The sequence below is a fragment of the Anoplolepis gracilipes genome, chromosome 13 (genome assembly GCF_047496725.1).
Source record: "Anoplolepis gracilipes chromosome 13, ASM4749672v1, whole genome shotgun sequence".
NCBI lineage: Eukaryota > Metazoa > Arthropoda > Insecta > Hymenoptera > Formicidae > Anoplolepis > Anoplolepis gracilipes.
The window spans coordinates 4,433,065-4,453,172 of NC_132982.1; the positions used below are offsets into that span (position 1 = coordinate 4,433,065).

At 33.8% G+C, this 20,108-nt stretch overlaps 1 protein-coding gene across 5 annotated transcripts in view; it reads right to left on the reverse strand.

Moving 5' to 3' along the window:
* LOC140672655 (uncharacterized) overlaps positions 1-20,108 on the reverse strand; it is an 88,016-nt gene that overhangs the window by 29,475 nt on the left and 38,433 nt on the right. Inside the window, exon 1 of one of the 5 annotated variants that reach the window (XM_072904981.1) lies at positions 19,808-19,989. The exons of the other annotated variants lie outside the window; for them this stretch is intronic. The gene's annotated coding sequence lies outside the window, so the exon portion shown is untranslated. Of the gene's footprint in view, positions 1-19,807; positions 19,990-20,108 lie in introns of those variants that run through there. 5 annotated transcript variants of the gene reach the window in all.

The following is a 20,108-nucleotide window of genomic DNA, read 5'->3' on the forward strand; positions in this document are numbered from 1 at the left end:
TATTTTCCTGATGAAGAAAAATAATACAGAAATAAATGTGAAAAATCAATAGCCTTTTTTAAACTTGATAATATATGCTTCACTTTTTAAAATTCATTTTTTTCTCTTTAATAAAATCCCGACAAAATTCAGGATACTTTCCGAAATAAAAACGTCAAAATTACTTTTACAAACTACAAGTGATTTCCTATTATTTATGTAGCGTCTCTAAAGTTCAATTTGTGAAAAGATTTTTACAATAAATGATTTATAACTAGAAATCTATTTTATGAATATCTCTATTTTGCTTTCTTTAGATTCACATTGAGAGAGAACAGACCGACTTCGAATTCACACAACCCCTCCAATATGTTATCTGTTGACTTCCTATCAATTCCATTCTGTATATAATGAAATGAAACCCAAGCCCTCGATGCTTATATATCGTTATGATACGAGCATGAGCGAGCGTGTTGCAAACACATGGTGCTACAGGAGCACAGTAAGAAGAGCCGACGAGACACACACACATGTACACGGCCGATTCTATATAATGACGCATGTCGCACGCGAAAAGCGTGTACACACGTTTCCGCGATGCGTGCGTGAGTGCGTGAGTGCGTGAGCGCGCAACTGTCGGTCGTTGAGGACATCGGAGAGCTCGAGACATCCGGTACAATACCCTCTCGCTTATAATGGGCCGCTAGTTCCTCGCATTGTTCGGAGGTTACATTATACGCGCTTAAATTATCACGTGGCGCGCGACATTTCCAAATGCGGAAGTGTCGTATGGATATACATATGTATATCACACTCTCTGGTCGAGAGAGATAAAGTGCCGACCAAAAATGCGTACTCTAACTCCGTATAATATTCTTATATTTTCGACAAACTATATATATACATATATATTATAATCTGCGGAAGAGCGATTTAAAATTCTCCTTTTTACGATAAAAAAAGATTCATTTTTTTCATAAAGTTTTTTTCTCTTTTTTTTTTTCAAGTTTTCTCCCTCTTAGTCATATCGCACGCGCTGGACTGCATAAAGTGTTAGAGCTACACGAGTTACACAAAATCGTGCGCAAAGTTCATTACCACGCTTCCGGTCGTAGTTCACAAAAACTTGTTGAGTAATTAGTTCGTTTCTGGCGTCTGTCTCGGACTTCATGGTTCGTACAAGCCTACAAATGAATTTCATTCTGTTTCTGTACGTGACGTTTTATTAACTGTGAGAATAAGGCTGAACGACGTATAAACAGAAAAGTCAGCGACCTATTTAAAGAAGTTTTCCCGCTTTTGATATATTCTCATGTATGTAAATCTATCATAATACGAATAAATACCGATTGATAGATAATCGATATTTATATCACAATCTTGCATCTATAATGCTCGAAGAAAAGCGTCTAAACTGAATGTAATACATTGCTTGTGTTAAACAATTCAATATTATATTGACGAGTGTAATTCGATTTGATTTAGTTTAAATTTAATTTTAATTTTAAAATTTTAATTTTGATTTTAATTTTAATTTTAATTTCGATTTTAATTTTTAATTCTGATTGGAATGTAATGTAATTTAATTTAATTTAATCTAATTTAATGTAATTTAAGTTCATTATGTAACCAACCGGAAGTCATCCTAAGCCGTAAAGTAAGGATTAAATAAAAAAAAAAAAAAAAAAAAAATTGACGAGTGTAAATAAAGAAAAATATAATTAATAAATGTAAATAAAAAGGGGCTTAAGGAGCAATTGTAAATTAAAATTTAAATGTAACGGTGAAATTTATTGATACATAATACGAGAGAAGTAACAAACTTACGAGTTGATAAAAATAATTAAAATTAAAACACTTCTCGTATTAGGTATCAATAAATTTCACCGTTATATTTAAATTTTAATTTACAATTGCTCCTTAAGCCCCTTTTTATTTACATTTGTTAATTGTTATAGGAGCCTTTAAAACTTTATTATTTTTAAAAATATAATCATTTTAATTTCCTTAATCAAAATTATTCTCGATACATATTCGCTTTGATATATATATATATATATATATATATATATATATATATATTCGCTAATGCACTTTACGTATTAAAAGATATATTGAGAATCTTAAAGACATTTTTTCTGTGACAATTAATAAAGTTAATAAAATGTAATTGGTGACAAGAATAAATACAAGCAGCATGCTTGTCCTGCAGCTTGAAAATTTCATTTTACAACGGGGATAAAATTCCCGATTTGAAAATTAATCACCTGAACGTGCGAGGTAAGGTATTCTATTCTTCGCGGCATCTCTCCTACGCTCGTTGCTCGCTTGACGAGCGCGCGAGATTAATACGAGGATAATTCATCTTCTTTCGAAGGTAGAGCTCTCGCATTCCGTTAATCCGCGATCGAGCGCGAGACTAATTTATTCCACGCTAGTATTACATCGCACAGTTTACACCACGAATAATTAATCTCCACCACACTACCGCGTACGTGACCTTGGCAGCAACAGCAGCAGCAACCACGACGGAGAACGACGATCGGAACCAACCACGACGACGCGGAAGCGCCACGAGCCCCACGAGGTGCTTCGCGACTCGTTAAGACTCCATTCTCCCATCTCTCGTGTTATTCCGCAATTTACCCTCGCTGGTTACCAGTGTGATCGAGGTATTCACGATATTCGCTCCTCTCGCAATCGATATACTCCATTTTACTTGACAGTCTTCGTGATATTCTCAATTTTACACGTGGCGCATCCAAGAAGATAAAAACGTCACACATCTCCACGTGTCACTTAAAACCACGACGGTTGTGCGACAGCGAAATGTCACGGATATATAAACGGAGAGCACAGATTTCTCGAGAGACAGAAATATAATTGAATCTTGCGCGAATCCAATTTTTATATAAGGAAACGCGCATGACGAATCACGCAACATCGTGTATCCGCTTCGCGAAAACACGCGACGCTTATAGTGCATCATAAATGGCACAACGGTTGCGCGAGAAGATGTTTTATGTATAATCCACACGCGGTGCCGACTAGTTTTTCATCGTTCTCTCCCTGGAGCAATAAAACCTGAAGGCGAGGGGACTTGGACCTGTACTAAATATATCCGGATTATAACCCCGGCAAGAGAGAAAGGCGTCAAGTCGAGTCTTCGAAATCTATGACCAGCTTACAGTTCGACCAACTCCCAGCCTCGTCCGGAGAATATAAGTAGAAGTAGTAGTAGTTAATGACCGACGTCGGCTATTAACCTCTTTCCAGTTATCGTCGTTTACATATGTCGTTAATACGTCGACGCATTCTACATTATTATAGTATTAATTAAACCTCGGATTAAAATGTCAGGATATTAATAGTTATTATTAGATTTTGTGTCAATCTGCGTTTTCTCTTGTATGCATAGTGCGATTATTCTTTAAACTTTTACGAACAAAATATTCTTAGCAAAATGATTGCTCTTTTCTGAATGTTAAAATATTCTTCCTTTTTGATTAATTTCTAATTTAACTAATTTTTATATGCATTGTACAATAATAATAATAATAATAATAATAATAATAATAATAATAATAATCAACTCAATAATAATAGAGATAATTTTGTCAACAAAAACGAAAAAGTTTGATGATGTAATATTAAAATATTCTTTCAAATTAATTTTTGTACGTATTGTATATAATAATAGAAAATATAATCAATCGATAATAATCCAGTCAATAAAAACAAAAAAGCTCAATGATATAATAAAATATGTCCATTCGCGTTTCTTCTTCCATACTTTCCTCGAAACTCGACTAATTTAGAGTGATCGTATCAAATGTTGTACATCCTTAAGTATCTGTATACTCCAGGGCATAACGTCGGTGCGCACGCGCCTACATGTTTAATTCATGACGATGCATTACTCATTCATTCATGCGATCATGCGGAAGGCACTTCCGAGAAGAATGCCGTAATAAGATTCTGAAAGAGAATATCTTCCTTGCACTTTTCTACTATATGTATCTTCCGTCATTTTTGATATTGTGAGACTGCACGTCAGGGGAGCGGAAAGAACAATATAAATCGAACAAAAGTAAAGAAATTCTAGTATTCAAATTGGCTTCAAAGAGCAAAAATGCTGTCTCTTTAGATACAGGAAAATGTTTCCCGGCAAATAACTTGTGTGTGTTTACTGTTTTCGCAAAATATATATATATATATATATTTTATACAAACGCAATATTGCGCAGCGATATATTATTCGCGTTAATGTACAAAGATATCGCAACTATATGTATTATATCACGCAGCCTGGAGAAATATAAAGTCGTGACGAGAGCTAATAAACCTCGCTCTCGCAAACTGGACTGTATTCATCCAATCAAACCTCTACGTGACTCATCAATAACGGAGCCTTTCAGAGAACGCTTCTGAAAAAAAAGCGTTCGTGTTGAGATTTACCTATGATTAGGGGGCATTCGCCGGTGCACGACCACCGCCGACAACGGAATTATTATATCTTTCCCTCGTTTACTTTCGAGAGAGCTCACAGACGAACGTTCATACCGATTGCATACCGTTGCTAGAATGCAATCAAACCGCATCCGGAGTTCCGAACGCATGATAGCGCAGAGCGGTATTAGCTATACCGTCAAGGTTCTACCGGGTCAAAAAGATCGTACGACTGCCGGGCAAAAACAGGAGGACAAAGTTAGAGGAATGCATCCGGCTTTGCCCTTTGAAGCGTACTACAGATAAAGCAGCAATTTCGAGATCTGTCCGCTACTCCCACGCCGCGGCGGTTTTAAACGTATAATCGTTGCAATAAAGTAGAGATATCACAAGGCTCGCGCGGTCAAAATTTCGCTGGTATTTTTAACCACTAACGGACCTCTTAAAATAATAGCTAGACTCCAGTGAACGTACGCAGATGACATATATACAAGGTTACTGAATATAATATTATAATTTAAGACATGCATATTAATGTTCAATGTTTTGTAACAGGTTGCAATAATATAGAATGTAAAAAAATCAACTTTAATTTTCTTATACGTGTGGACTCTAGAGGATTTTGATGGATTTAATTTATTTAAAAATTGAGCTCCTATTTTGCATTTCAAAAAAAAGGCAGTAAACGAAATCTCTCACTTAGAGATCTAAAAGAAAAACTTTCAAAACTATAGAACTGTAACATAGCGACATTTCCAGAAAAATCTTTGATGAAAATAAAATTCAGCATTAAATCCTACATTTATTAAAAAAAAAAAAATTTATATACAATTATATAAAATAATTAAAATATTCTAAAGTAATGGTTCAATTATTTTATAAGTAATAATTCAAGAATGTGGTACAAAGTTCATGAAATGCATTTCATAATTTGTTTTCTAAAATATTTTTGCAGATATATTTAAGTATGCACTCATCCAATATACTTTTACTTCGGATGATTCACCCGAGTCTCATCATCAAGAATAAAGCATGTAAATTTGTCTCTTTTATCTAATCTTCTGCTATACATCTTAACCGTCGACATGATATTTAATACACACACAATGAAAGTACTCTCACTTCCTAGAGTCGATAAAACTTCGTCGACAGAGACGTCACTCATGTCGAGTCGAAAGTTCCGGGGGCGCGGTTGGATAAAAGTTTGTGACGTTAGAACAGGGACATTGTGAAACGAGAGTAGAAAAAAGAAGCTCGGACGGAAAATATATTTCTCTACCCCGCGGGATTTGTATAATCGACGCATAAAGAAACTCGTTCTAAAGTCACTTTCGTCTTTTATATGGCAGCCGCCAAGTTGGTGCCGGGTAAAATCGAGTCAAACTTCACAGGCGATGTAACGAACAGACGGAAAAATATAACGACGCGCCTCACATCGTCGGTCAAATCCAAGACTGCCAAAGTTAACCCGGATTTTCAACAATTTCAAAATAACACGGTATATATATTTTTGTTGCTTTAAACCCGTTACATATTAAAGATATACTATATAAATTGTAGATATACAGCTCGTATTTTTTTTTATAAGGTTGCAAAGATTGTAAAAAATTAAACTGACAATAAATGAAAAATCACACAATCTTAAAAAATGATTTTAAGATATATGTTCAAAAGTAAGCATATAAAATATCATTTAACAAAAATACATTTAATTGCAGAATTATCATTAATGCAAAGAATTTGAAAATATTTACCGTTTAAAGAGATACCCATTTCAAACATTTATACTAAAGTGAAAAGATAAACTATTGAAGATAAATTATTCTCTTCTCTGATGAGCATTTTATTCACACAGCATTGAAATATTCATGCAACGTGCAGCGAATAATTCTCCAAATCGAAGTGACTAAATGTCTCGCAGATACTGCAGATCGATATTCTCTTCTTAGTTTAGTATACTTGACGTCGTGGGACCTGTTTGTCGACGCCGATCGATAAGCTGCGACCTGATTTAGCAAAGATTCTAACTGGAGGTGCTTCCAAACCGCCAGTAACATTCAGAAAACACGCAAATGACGTCGAACGCTTTTCATTTACGTTGTTAAAGTGCCCTGTCACTACCCTATCACCACCCTGTCACGCGACGTTCACGTCAGAATGATTGAAACACTTTTCTATTTCACAGTTATTTACAAATTTTTCGATACGTAAAAATAGAAAAGATAACAAAAATAATTATTAAATCTCGTTAATACAACTATTTTAGAAAATACCTTAATACAATACTTAAGAATGCATATAATCAATACTTTTTGGAAAAATTATCTAAAAAAAAAGCGTCTAAATCATTTTGACATGCCAATTTTACAATCGAATGTATCCGATTGATTCGTCGTAAAAATGGAAAAGAATAAAAAAGACTCGCGAGTGAACATAGATATCAATCAGATTCGTTCAGCGCGAATTGTGTATTACTATATACGATCGTGTGGAACAATAAGTTCCGATGCAGATGCACAAGGCATTGCTCTCTATATTCCCTCTGATTCGCTACGGCTGCATTATAGTTGACGTTACATTCGCTATATACGATCAAAAGCGACAATAACACCTTGCAATAAATCCATGCTTGTTTCTTAAAAGTTAGAAGAATACGCAAAGAAGAATATGTTGTAAACTAATTTTTTTAGATTTTTAAACAATTTTCTGCATAGCTCTTGATGTCAATAAACTTTATCAAAATATGTATTTTTAGCAGCAGAGTAATAAAAATTTGTATGATACATTTATTTATTACTCTATAAATAATTAGTGCTACAAATATCAAAATTTGTTTGAAAATATCAAAATTTTCTTAAAGATTTTAACGCACAAGTACACGCACTATTAATTGCTAGTTCAACAATATACTAGTTCTCTTTTCGCTTCGTGGACCTAGTAGAGTATTCATGCTTGACGAGATACCTCATGGTTTCCAACGGATAGAGACTGTGGCCGGAAGCGACGTTTCCTTCCTCTTATATGTAAGGATAATGGAACATGTTAGCAAATGTACTGTTTCCGTTTGCTTTATTATGACTTGGAAACTCGACTTTATCTCAATGGAAAAACCATTCATGTGTCATTATAACACCAAGAAAAAATAGTAATTACGAAAATGGAAATGCTATTTTTTAAAATATTTATTTTTCTTTCAATTATTAAATAGAGATAGTAGAAACAGATATAATTTTAACGTTTTATTTGTTTTGAGATATCATAGGAAAAATATATGACACTTAAGAAAATATCTTATTTTAATTTTTAGAAAGTTTTAGAATATTGACATTTAGCACATAAGATATAACAAGATATTTTTTTCAAGTTCTGAAAGCTTTCTTCAAACTTTCTCCAATTAAACATCTACCTTGTATCATAATAAGATTCTGTTGAAAAATATTTTACAATTTTTTAGAAAAGGGGTCACTTTGTACAAATAAATTAATTAGTCTACGTGCAAATCGATTTCTAAAGATCTTTTACCGGGTTATGAATCCGGGATAATAAATAATCAAGTTTAATATAGCTGCAGAAATTCCGTTAAAAGCATCATTTTGCACGATATTATTCAGACAGGTGGGTATATCTCGTTCAATTTTGACTTAGGTACTAGATAAATGGTTGCCATATATAAATGACTCGTGCACAGTTGCCGAGGCGTACCAGTTAGATTTAACTCTGTGGCCCGTAGTTTCTAACTTGTATTCTATATCGAGAAAGAGAGAGACCGAGATAGACCATCGTCGCGCTTTTACCACTAGCCGAGAATCGTGAAGCAGACGCGAGAAGTATCACGTGGGATTTGAGACAAGCTCGACCTCTCAAGTTATTCCACCACTATATGACGAGGAAGTTTATTATTACAGGACCCACCCCGACCAGCGAATAAATGTCGCTCGAAGCACAAAGCAATTGTACTTACTCGGAACACTCCTTTAACTGCATAAAAAAAAATAATAATAGCGTGTGTTGTTTTCGAATCGATTTTTGCCGGACCCATGTGAGCAATCGACCGAAGATGATCTAATATCTTCGCCAGACACACCGTTATCGCGAGTAATATCGACAGAATCGATATGGACGATAATAAAGAGACTACGAAGCGCGCATCCGTGAGAAGCGCGCGGTTGCGTTATCTGTCACCGAACGACAGTGCAGTGTAGATACACGTGGAGCAACTTACACGGAGTATTCATCCGTAAAGTGGGGCGCGCTTTTGTAATTCTATCTGTGAAACGTCATCGTCGGCGCGATGCCGGTAAAAGCTCGCGATAACGAGTTCAGTTATCCTTCCTCTCTATGCACAAGTAAATTTTCAATTTTACCTTCCTTCGCTCGCACGTCTCTTCGTTTTCGTTTTTTATTCATAAGGAAGTTAAATAATAGTCTACTATACTCGCATAAAATTCCGCTTTGATTATGGAAGAGTGCATCGTTTATTTCCATCCGAATCGAACATTGTTACACATGCGTACACTCAATGATTTAGAGATTTCGAAAAGAAGTAACAATCTATATATGATTTTGTTGAACAATTATATACTACGATAAAATTTCGCCTCAATAAAAAAAAAAAAAAAAAAAAAAAAAAAAGTTGCATTTCTTGTGTCAAATTTTATCCCAGACAACAAAATTTGCATTAATAATTCAGGATGATAAAACTATATGTGCAAAGTTCCTTCGACATCTTTTCCATCGATTTACGAAGAGTAAATATAGAACAAAAATAATAATAGTAATCGTACTAAAAGGATATTGATGATACTGTGGAAAAGCATCGGTGGCTAGTAGAAAGAAAAAGAAGAATAAAAGTCCTCAATTTTATGAATAACATGGTCGGCGGAAAAGAGCCCGCGTCGAGATAATAAAGTATATGTGAGACACAGAAAGACCCGTAATGGTTTCGCATAAAAAGTCCATCCGAGGAAAAACTCGGTGCCCGAATGGCGGCGTGGCCTTACAGATAAATGCGCTCTTAGTTCGTTCGGTCCCCCTCTTTTTATCCCTGCCCTACCCCCTCCCCCCCCCGCGAAGCGAAAGTACGAATTTCGCGGTGGCACGAACGATAATTTTATCGCACGACTGGGTTTCTCGAATTCGCTGCTTCAGCTGCGGTTACCAGTTTACGAGGATCAGGTGTCCCGCGTCACGTTCCTTACCGCCAGACACCGCCTGGTGAAACTTATACGCATAAGTTGCGGAAAATAGAGAGGCTCGGTCAGCAAGAATCACTAATATGAACATTCGCGTCAACCGATCAGGTTATTAAACCTGCGAATCTTGATAAACGGCTGAATATTATTCATATTGCCCGAGAGGCGTCTCTGACACATTCAAATTTATTTTTCATCCATTTTAATTTATCAATTAGATTGTTGTAAAATATGTAGACAAATCAGAAGCACCTCTCTATCTCTCTCTCTCTCTCTCGGTAGAAAATCCAAATTAGTTTATATAAATATCGAAATACACAATATGTACGCGCCTGATATTTTCATATACAATGCTTTTGTGTGTACAACAGAGGATGCAACGTCTAGACATAAGCATGCTATGTGTGTTGCACACACACACACATATATATAGAAATGGACGGTAATCTTCGAAAGAGAGGAGCGAGAAGCGACCGGAAAACGGAAGCAGCGCCGGGTGCTTCAAGCTTTGATGGCGGATAGCAGTTTAATTAGTTTGTTATCCTTTTCATTTAACTTTGTTTTTCGCTCCTAAACGACGATAGTGTGCTATACTCTTCTAGATATTCCAAGAGAGAACCTCGGCTTTATCTTCTTTTTACAAACTTTTAATACAACTATGTAATAATAATCATAAATTATGTAATTAATTCAAGACTGCACTGGTACATTTACATGTAAAGAAATAATATATTTTCCTTCCTCTCAATAAGACCATTTTGACACTTTATGCGCATTGCAAGGCGGAGTAACTGCTTATCGAAACGGTAGAATGAATATTGCATACAACACTCGTTTTTCGTAAAATTTATTCTCTCTTAGTCGTGAATATTTGATGTAAATGTCAAGTTTGCGATGAATCAGCCCAAGTGATTCAGCCATTAACCGTTATGTAAGATCGTAAAAATGCAGGCGCCATTTCCCTGGCAGGGTAACATTACGCGAATAGAAAATTCCACGTCATGGAAATCTGTAACGTGAAAGCGCAATCGGCAACGTTAGGATTTAAGAAATTTTTCTCTAAAGTAGTGATACCGATTTAAGAGACGCGCGCCACTAAGACCTACTATTATTATTATCCGAATATTGACAACGCGGATAAATTACGCGTGCATTATACGAGTCTCGCTGCTTACGTACAAGAGAGTTTCGGCCGTTATTTATTGCGACTTTAATCCGCGGTTATGTGGAGGCGAGAGAGCGCGAGCCTTGAGGTCGCGGTACCGTAACTTGAGATTTAAATAAACCTATCGCGAGAGAGCGCTTTTACATGCAGATGACGAAGCGCGTTATCGAGTACCCGGAAAAAGTACACGAATTCGATACTAATACAACTTCACCGCAATTGTCAATATTACACTGTACGCTTTCTCTATAAGAGAGATATAATGAGATACGCAAAGTATTTCTACGATTTCAACCGTATCGATAAGTGTATATTGGAAACCTAAAATAATCATAATAATAATAATAATAATAATAATAATAAACATACGCGAGATATACTTTGAGTCTCGTCTATCATCGACACGATAGCAAATCGAGATAAGATCGATCATAAAATTAAACGACGAGAGAATCGCGAAAAAAGAGATCATGTCATCATCACGTGCCGGGCTCAAGCGGTAACCACGTGTCGTACTCTTTTGACAGGTAGCGTTATCCAATAATCGATACCTAACAATAAGTTGAGAGAGCAACGGCGTGAAGAAACTTGTATATCTATAAGCGTATCATTGTTCGATGACCGCTTGCCCAACCAAAGCACTCGTATTTCTTATATGACTTCCCTTCGCGGTCCCGATCGGCAGATTCCATTCATCTCGCGAGCAAATTGTCGTAGTTCGCCAAACAAACAGTCGTTAGGTGCACCTTGCACGACGACTGGTTGCTGCAACCGATACAATCGCGCGTATGTATCACGATAAATAAAGCGATATTATAGCCCTGGCGGCGACTAGTTTGCAATGCTTTCACCCGTATCTAGCGCAAAGAGAAGCGCTTGGCAACCGTATATTATTCCGTTTCCGTCCACACAAGAGAAAGGATTTTCGATAAAATTGCTTCTCTTTCAATGGCATTTTATTCTGATTTTGTTTAATTAAAACTTCGTATAAGATACATGTAACGATTCTGTTTGTGATATCTCGGTGATAACAAACTTGTCATGCGTTTCGAGAAAATAAAAAGTTTAGGTAAAAATAAATGTATATACTCTTTTGCATGATAGCCATTTGTATAAATTATTGACTTAAATACGTTTGTTTGTGTAATGAAAGAACATTTGAGAGTTTTAGCGGAAACTCCCTTGAATTGCGCCAAATCGATGTTAATTGGATTTTCAATGTTACAAGCGCGCGTTTAAAGTGCAAATGGAATTAGATTCCACTTGTATACTTAACAGTATAACGCGATGTAATTTTAGTATCGTCGTTTAATTTGGACATTATTGGTTGCCGCGAAATCAAATTCACGATGTGAAATTAAAGGTGTGAAAATTCAATTACTTCGTTGTACAACGTAATCGCGGTGAGGAATTAATTGCGCCATTTTTAAGCGCGGCATTTTGTCAAATCCGATTGGCAGACGATTTGTGTATTCGGGCTCTATCGTTCTTTTTTTCATCGATGCAAATCGATGTTCAATCGGGTCTTCAGGCATGCGGACGAATTCATGTGCATTGTACCAGCTGTCATCGTTCTGTCTGCGAATTATGCGGCTTACGTCGCGAAAATAACAGAGATGTACATAGTCGAAATTTACAACCGATGGATCTGCCCGGAATATCCAGGCAAATGCGCAACGATATCAACGTATGCGTACGTGTGATCGATCGAACATTATTGTTAACTTTTTTTTGATAAAAAATGCAAAATGATTCGAATTTGCATGCCAACGTGTACCTATGCTGATTCACTAATAAAAGTTACGATTATAGTTTTGCTACAATTATATAAAATATATTTAATGCTATTTTTTAAATTGTATTAAATATATGTAAAATATATATATTTACGTATATTTTATTATCCTAAAAATTAATTACTCTTTATTTTCTAATTCCTGTTAATAAATCAATAAACTTTTATCGACATACATTAATCATAGATTTTAACATATATATATTAATACACTTTCTCTGCATGTACATCTAATAAGCACTTCTGTAACGAAAGAAATATAATTATATAAAAGCACTCGTTAAATAAGCCAGACTGAGCCTTCTTATAATATGAGCCAAGTACATAGGTGCATAATTATCTTATTAGTTTGATTCAATTATCCTTGGTAATTACTGTAATACGTTTTTAATGAAGATTGGATAATGGTACTGGTTAATGTATTACCTTACCAAGCTAGACAGATTCGGAAAAATGTAAAAGGAATTATATGCGCTTTATATTTATATCGAATATGATTCCATTACGAAATTGCATTCTAAAAATTTTACATTCAGCAGATTGTATTGAAAGTATAATCTCATCAAAATATTATTCTACCGTTATATATTTGTGATATAATACGTAGCAGATTTTCAGAGTAAAGGCAATTTTTTTCAAAAAATTACAATTCAAAATTCTAGTCTCAAAAAACGACCTTTATTTAATCTGACCTAATTGACTAAAGTAGCACGGAATTTATAACATGAACGGCATAATTTGAGTAATTACGTTGACGTCATTGATAAATTAAGGGAATAGCAAGAGCGTGGGACTCGAATCGTGGAAAAGTTTTCTGGTTATTGCGCAAATTTCTCGCAGTGCGTTTTAACATACACGATATTAAGGAGAAAATTTTATCCAACAAATAATTTTTCAGAAATGCTAACATTATTAAAATATTTCTTAAACTTACAAATTCTACTTATACACATTTTTTTCAGTACTTTATCCCTTAATAACTCCTTGCACAATAGTATCCAAGAGTCAAAAAATGCAGACAAAAAAGTTTGACGTATAACAGCTCGAATAATTTACTATGGAGCGAAACACAATGACTCGTAAACATACTGAGCTCGATGGAATACAAACGCACAATAATAATCAAACGCTGATGGCGATATTTACGTATTCTTTGCGTTACGCGTATGTATACTATATATTATCGCATTTTATCGTTTCAATGTCATACACGACGAGTTAGACGCACAAAGAGAAAGAATTTATTCACATTACATGACCTCGGTGCCGTGAACCATTCGCGTTAGGGTAACTCGCGATAAATCGTATCAATTATCATATGCAAATGCAAGACAAAGCACCGTTTAATAAGACTGTTTCGTGAGTCATGCATATAATGATCGTAGGCGATTGAACGATGTTTCGTCTCGCGTTGGTTCACTGATCCATGTAACTAATTAATTTATTATTATAAATAAAATTTTTCTAAGAAGAACAACGCTTTCAATAATGATATTATAATCTATACACCTAAAAATATGGAAAAGATAGGTTTTCAAAAATTACATTTTTTTCTCTTAAAAAAAATGTACAAAAATGAAATATATAAAATGAATAATTGAAATAGAGTAAAAACGAGGAAATGAGTGAAATAGAGTAAAAACAGAAAAGACTCTAATGTATTAATAATAATAGAATAGAGCTAATAAGAATCGAGCACAGTAAATAAAAAAACTCTCTTTAATAATAATGAACGTTGTTATTTACCTTCATATGCTGAAGGTCCAAAGCACCGAAACGTTCACTGTTATTAAAGAGAGTTTTTACACAAGACAAGTGCATTTAGTTTACAACGCTCGGCTCTTATAGCCCTATTTCCTCCCAACATTTTAGATTGAAATAGAATTTCTACTTTTGGTACGTTTTAATATTTAATTAATTTAATTAAATTTAATAGACGACAAATTATCGGAAAAAATCGATCTCTCTATTATTTTTCTCTTTTTCTGTGTAAATGATGCCTTATATAATTGTCTTCTTTCGAAAATGTAGATATGCGTTATCAATTCATCGCGCAGATTACAAGAACATTAGATTTGCGTTGCAATTAGCCACGTTTCGTGTGAACAGATGGATATTTGCTTGTTAGTAAACAATCAATCGACATTACAATGCGCACTCCGTATATGTTAGCTCACATCCGTACAAGGCAATAAACACAATCTCATTAATGAGTAAGATATACATGCATAGTACTCTTTCTGCTAATTATTGATGTTGAAACAGGTGGATTCCATCATGTTGACAAAATATTGACAACTGTAGGAACTAATCACGTTACAGCTTATATTAATCGTATACTGTTATAATCCTGAATATTCGAGTATAGTTTTGACTTTCGAACGTGGTTAATAGCAATATCATTTAATGAAAAAAGACAGTTATAGAACAAGAATATGTTTTTCACCGATACAAAAATAAGAAGAATATAATTACTGTTTTATAATTACTGATTTGATACTGAACAGAAACTCGATATCACAATTTAATTAATATTCTAAATTCAACGAGCAGCTTCTTTCGTATTGATTTTTTATATATATATAACTGACTTTCATTTTAACAAAATTATTGACAGATATCTTTAATTTTAGAATTATAATAATAATTATAAATTGAAACGGAGAGCATTTTGCAAATTAAATTTAGAATAAATAAAGTAAAATAATTTAATTTTTAAAATATACATGTTTAATATTGAATATTAAAAAATTAGAAAAATTATAAAAAATTATAATTATAAAAAAAATGTTTCATAAAATATTAGAAACAATTGATTAAATACATAATTAAAGACGATACAAAAAATCTATATGCTCGCTTAAATATTACTTTAAATAGTAAATATTTGAATGGTATAATATACTACAATAGATATTATATACGTAAAATTCTATGTTATCATCGAACAATCTCTCGTTCTGGGTTATTGACATTTGGATTGTCAGGAAGCTAATCGAAAAGCTCTAAAAGGTTCGATGATATCCGTCAACGAAAGTGACATACTGATTCCTAAAGCCCATGTGTGTGGGTGATTCTCGTTTAAATATATAGATAGTAGAAAACCATGGCCGTTCTTTCTGTTCTTTGGAAACACATATAACGCAAATAAAGTAGCCGAAACGTTCGAGAGACATTGACGATCGTTCGACGAACGCGATCTGCTTGCTACGCGAAATAACAACTATGAGAAAGTGAGAAAAATTATACAAACATGAGTACGGAAATAGATTGCCGTTGAAAATTGCGCCACATTTTAAAATAGTATCAACACTCGTAAAAATAGTAATATAATCTACATTTTTGTTTGCTAGAGCTTAGAGATTTAGTGAACATAATAATTTATTTCTAAAATTAATTTCGCAAGTTGCTTAGCTCTGTTAGTATTCTATTTTCTTATTTTCCAAGAATTTTGGTTATGTTTCTTTTAATATCTATTTACTTATTTTTCCGATTAATTTTAGTTATATTTCTTTTAATTTGTCTGATAGACAATCTTAAGAGGTTTTAAAAAAGACCGATTAATCGATCGATTGCTTCAATACAATTTATAATCTTGTAATGATGGACAAAGCCAAACCTTTTTCATGTCTATATAGACGGATATGCATATACAATGTGTACATATAGGCGTGTAGGACGCGCCTATTTCATATTCGATACGACATTAGAGTACGCAACAATAACGGAACTGCCATCGGACATAATGGAAAAGTTGCGAAAGCGAAGTTGTGCTGAAATAATTACGCAATATTTATATTTGCAAATAAGATTCAATGTGGGACGTGAATTTGAGAGAGAGAGAAAAAGAGAGAAAGTATAAGTTTATTTGTAATGAGTTTGTTTCCAATTTTCTCGTTTTAAGATTAGAAATTGCAGGAGATGTCGGAAAAAAGAAGCACATATTTGAGTTTAAATCATAATTAACATAAAGTTAATAGAATTATGTGTAATATAGTCATTTGCATCTTTTCTCGCGAAAGACACGAGAAAAAATGTAAAGTAAAATTAAAATATTAAATTAATTATAAAATACACGTATGGGTCTTGGATATAAATATATGTGAGAATGTTTTATAATTATAATTTTTTCTAATTTTTCTAATTTTTTAATATTCAATATTAAACATGTATATTTTAAAAATTAAATTATTTCACTTTATTTATTCTAAATTTAATTTGCAAAATGCTCTCCGTTTCAATTTATAATTATTATTATAATTCTAAAATTAAAGATATCTGTCAACAATTTCGTTAAAATATTATATGCAGAGATTTACATCTCAAAATATCGATAAATTTAAACGTCTGGAGATAAAATCATTCGCATAGTATGCTATGTGATTCACGCAAATAGAAGTATATGTATTAGTAAATGTGATTATTGTTAGTATAGAAATAGAAAGTCTTTTAAATGTAGCCGATACATCGATCAACTAGATTATCTTTGACGATTATCTGATGCCTTTGCGTGCATTCGTACACGAGTGCGCTGATTGACAGATAGCGAACCTTTCGCGAGAAAAATCGCTCGTGAATGGTTAAAACGATTAAATTTATGACCACAAGAATACGATCGTTTCTACGAATCAAACGGTTATCGCTCTTTGTCTTTCTCCTTCGCTTGCTTTTTGCCAGCTCGGCAATGCATCTTACGGAAACATATCAAATTGATATGGCGAGAATACTAATGAGTACTAAAAAATGTAAATTAGTGATTATATGTAATAAATTTCATGGAAAAGAGAAAGAGAGAGAGAAACATATAGTTTCCGAAAAAGAAAAATTACAAAATCGTATCAATATCGGTGAAGAATTCCAAACGAATAATTTAGAAGAAACGCATATCTCGAAGATATAGAATCGACAATGCCGTTTCCTCGCGAACGTTCACATGTGCATCCATATGATTTATTGAATATCATTTTATTCATATTTTATGGATCGGTTTTCATAGAACGGCCATATAATAAAACTCCTACACTCGAGGAATCATCTCGCGCAATAATTCACGACCAATTGCCATAACGATTGAGATACTTCTCTTTATGGAAGTAATAATTCTACGGATTCGGCGTCGTCGCACCGAAAAATCGAAGCTGCGTAAATAAGCTCGGCAAATTTATTTCATGACTGGCGTAACATTATTATACTCATTCTATTCTTGTTTATCACGTTGCAAATTTTATAAATCGAAATTGAAGTAGCAATGTTTGCAATACAGGAGATATGAAACAAAACAAATTTTTTCTTATTATGTTTGTTCAAGGAAATGAATTGACACAGACCCCCGCGTTCTTCGAGAAAACATTGAGCGAAAAATATTTGTGGGAACAAGACAACCAGGAGATAACGACATGATAAAGATTAGATATTTTCTCCCTATCACAAACTGTGTAAAAACATATATATTTACATATACCCGTTAGATTTGATTGTGTGTGTGTGTGTGTGTGTGTGTGTTGTTTATATATATATATATATATTGTGTATGACATCAATATAAGAATATCTCTAATAAAATCCTGATATTTATGTAGTCACATTGGAGGATATAGTAGTACGGAAAACTAATATCGCGATACTGGAAAAATAATGTATCTCTACAGAATGAGATACGAGTGTACTATTCAAGTATCTATACACAAGCGCGTGTTTAATTACCACATTAATCTAGGGAAAAATACAATTCGATCCAGCAATCTGCAAGGTGCACGATTCTATTCTCGAATCTACCGATATCAAGCTATAATTCGACGAGCGAAAGGAAGAAAATCAATTAAGTCGTAGTAACTGTATATGAGAGATACATATTTGAAGTTTCGTAGACTTTCTCTCAAGCGTAAATTCTTCCAAGATAGAGAAAGATACTTGGAGATAATTTTCTTTTAATTTTTTCGAATTATCAAAATACATAATTTTATTTAGACATTTCGTTAGGTTTTTTAAAAATTAACTTGTTGAAATATTCGTGGAGAAAAATTCGACGCGAATCGCGACGAAACTCGAGCTATCGCGTTCTGAAAAGAAGCATCATATCGACAGTATAATTTCAACTGACACATTCGCCGGTACAAAGTGGCTTTAGCAAGGCTTCCATCTGGTGTATATGTATAGTCCATACGTTATATCAGCGCGTGCCAATATTAAATTCGCGCACATTCCAGGGCGCGGTCCAACCACGAACCGATACCGCGCACGTTTGCTCGTTCGCGTACTAAAGCATTATATTATTCTCTCTATCGAATAGAACAAACCGCCATACTGTACCCTATACCCTCGCGATCGTTAAACATGGCTAAAGACGTCTATTAAGCTAAAACTATTTTTTTTTAGCGCAATCAATGAAATAGAAAATGTGTATTATTTCGTTACTAAGGTGTTGCGTTTCGTTAAAAATTATTTCGGTCAGTTTAAGTTTAATTTAATGTAGCCATAAAAAAAACAAAACGATAAATAAAACGCAAAGATATATTTATCTAGTATTATTCGATAGTTAATTTTTCGTTATCGAGGGAGAAGCAAGATGGCTTTCTAATAATGTAAAACGCATATTATAATCGGCGAATTAAAGGTAAATTATCTGCACAAAACGTATATCGAGTAAATTTCTGCTGGTCGAGCAAGTTAAGATAAATATTGCGATAGCTCTCTTAAGCTGGCAGGACCAAATCAAATGGGACCTAATGGATTATTTAGTACTTATTTTGTACTATTTTGTACCACCGAAAATAATTTTGTACCCCATGCCAATTCAGAAAAAATCGTGGCGCTGCTAACTTAATATTAAGCTAGCAGGACCACAATTTTTTTTAATTGGCACAGAGTACAAATTTATTTTCGGTGGTACAAATTTGTACAAATTCAATACTAATTGTATCTGTTTTGTTTTATTAATTTTTTTCTTTTGGTCCTGCTAGCTTAATATTAAATTAGCAGCGCCACGATTTTTTCTGAATTGACATGGGGTACAAAATTATTTTTGGTGGTACAAAATAGTACAAAATAAGTACACTAAATAATCCATTAGGTCCCATTTGATTTTGTCCTGCCAGCTTAAGAGAGCTGATATTCTTACGTATAGTTTATCATAAGAGTTAATCAATTATGTTAACAATTGCTAATTATAAAGATTATAATTAGCTAATCGTATTTTAAAGAATAATACGGTATACGAAGTACGCATACCTTTCCTTCGAATGTCGCCGTACATATGACAAGAGCAACAGCGCGCTACGTCTGTAAAGGTCGAGCGCCGAACACTGTGTGACGATGTAAAATAACAAATTCCTCATGCCTATAAAATAATATACGTAGGTATGCCGAATATCCTTTGTAAAAAATAGTGACGCGTCCTTGTTTGTATCCTTGGTATGCGTGACGTAAGAAGACACGGCATAGGACATAGTGGGGGAAGGCAAGTGGGGAACGTATATTATTTTATAGGCATAAGGAATTTGTTATCTTACATCGTCACACAGTGTTCGGC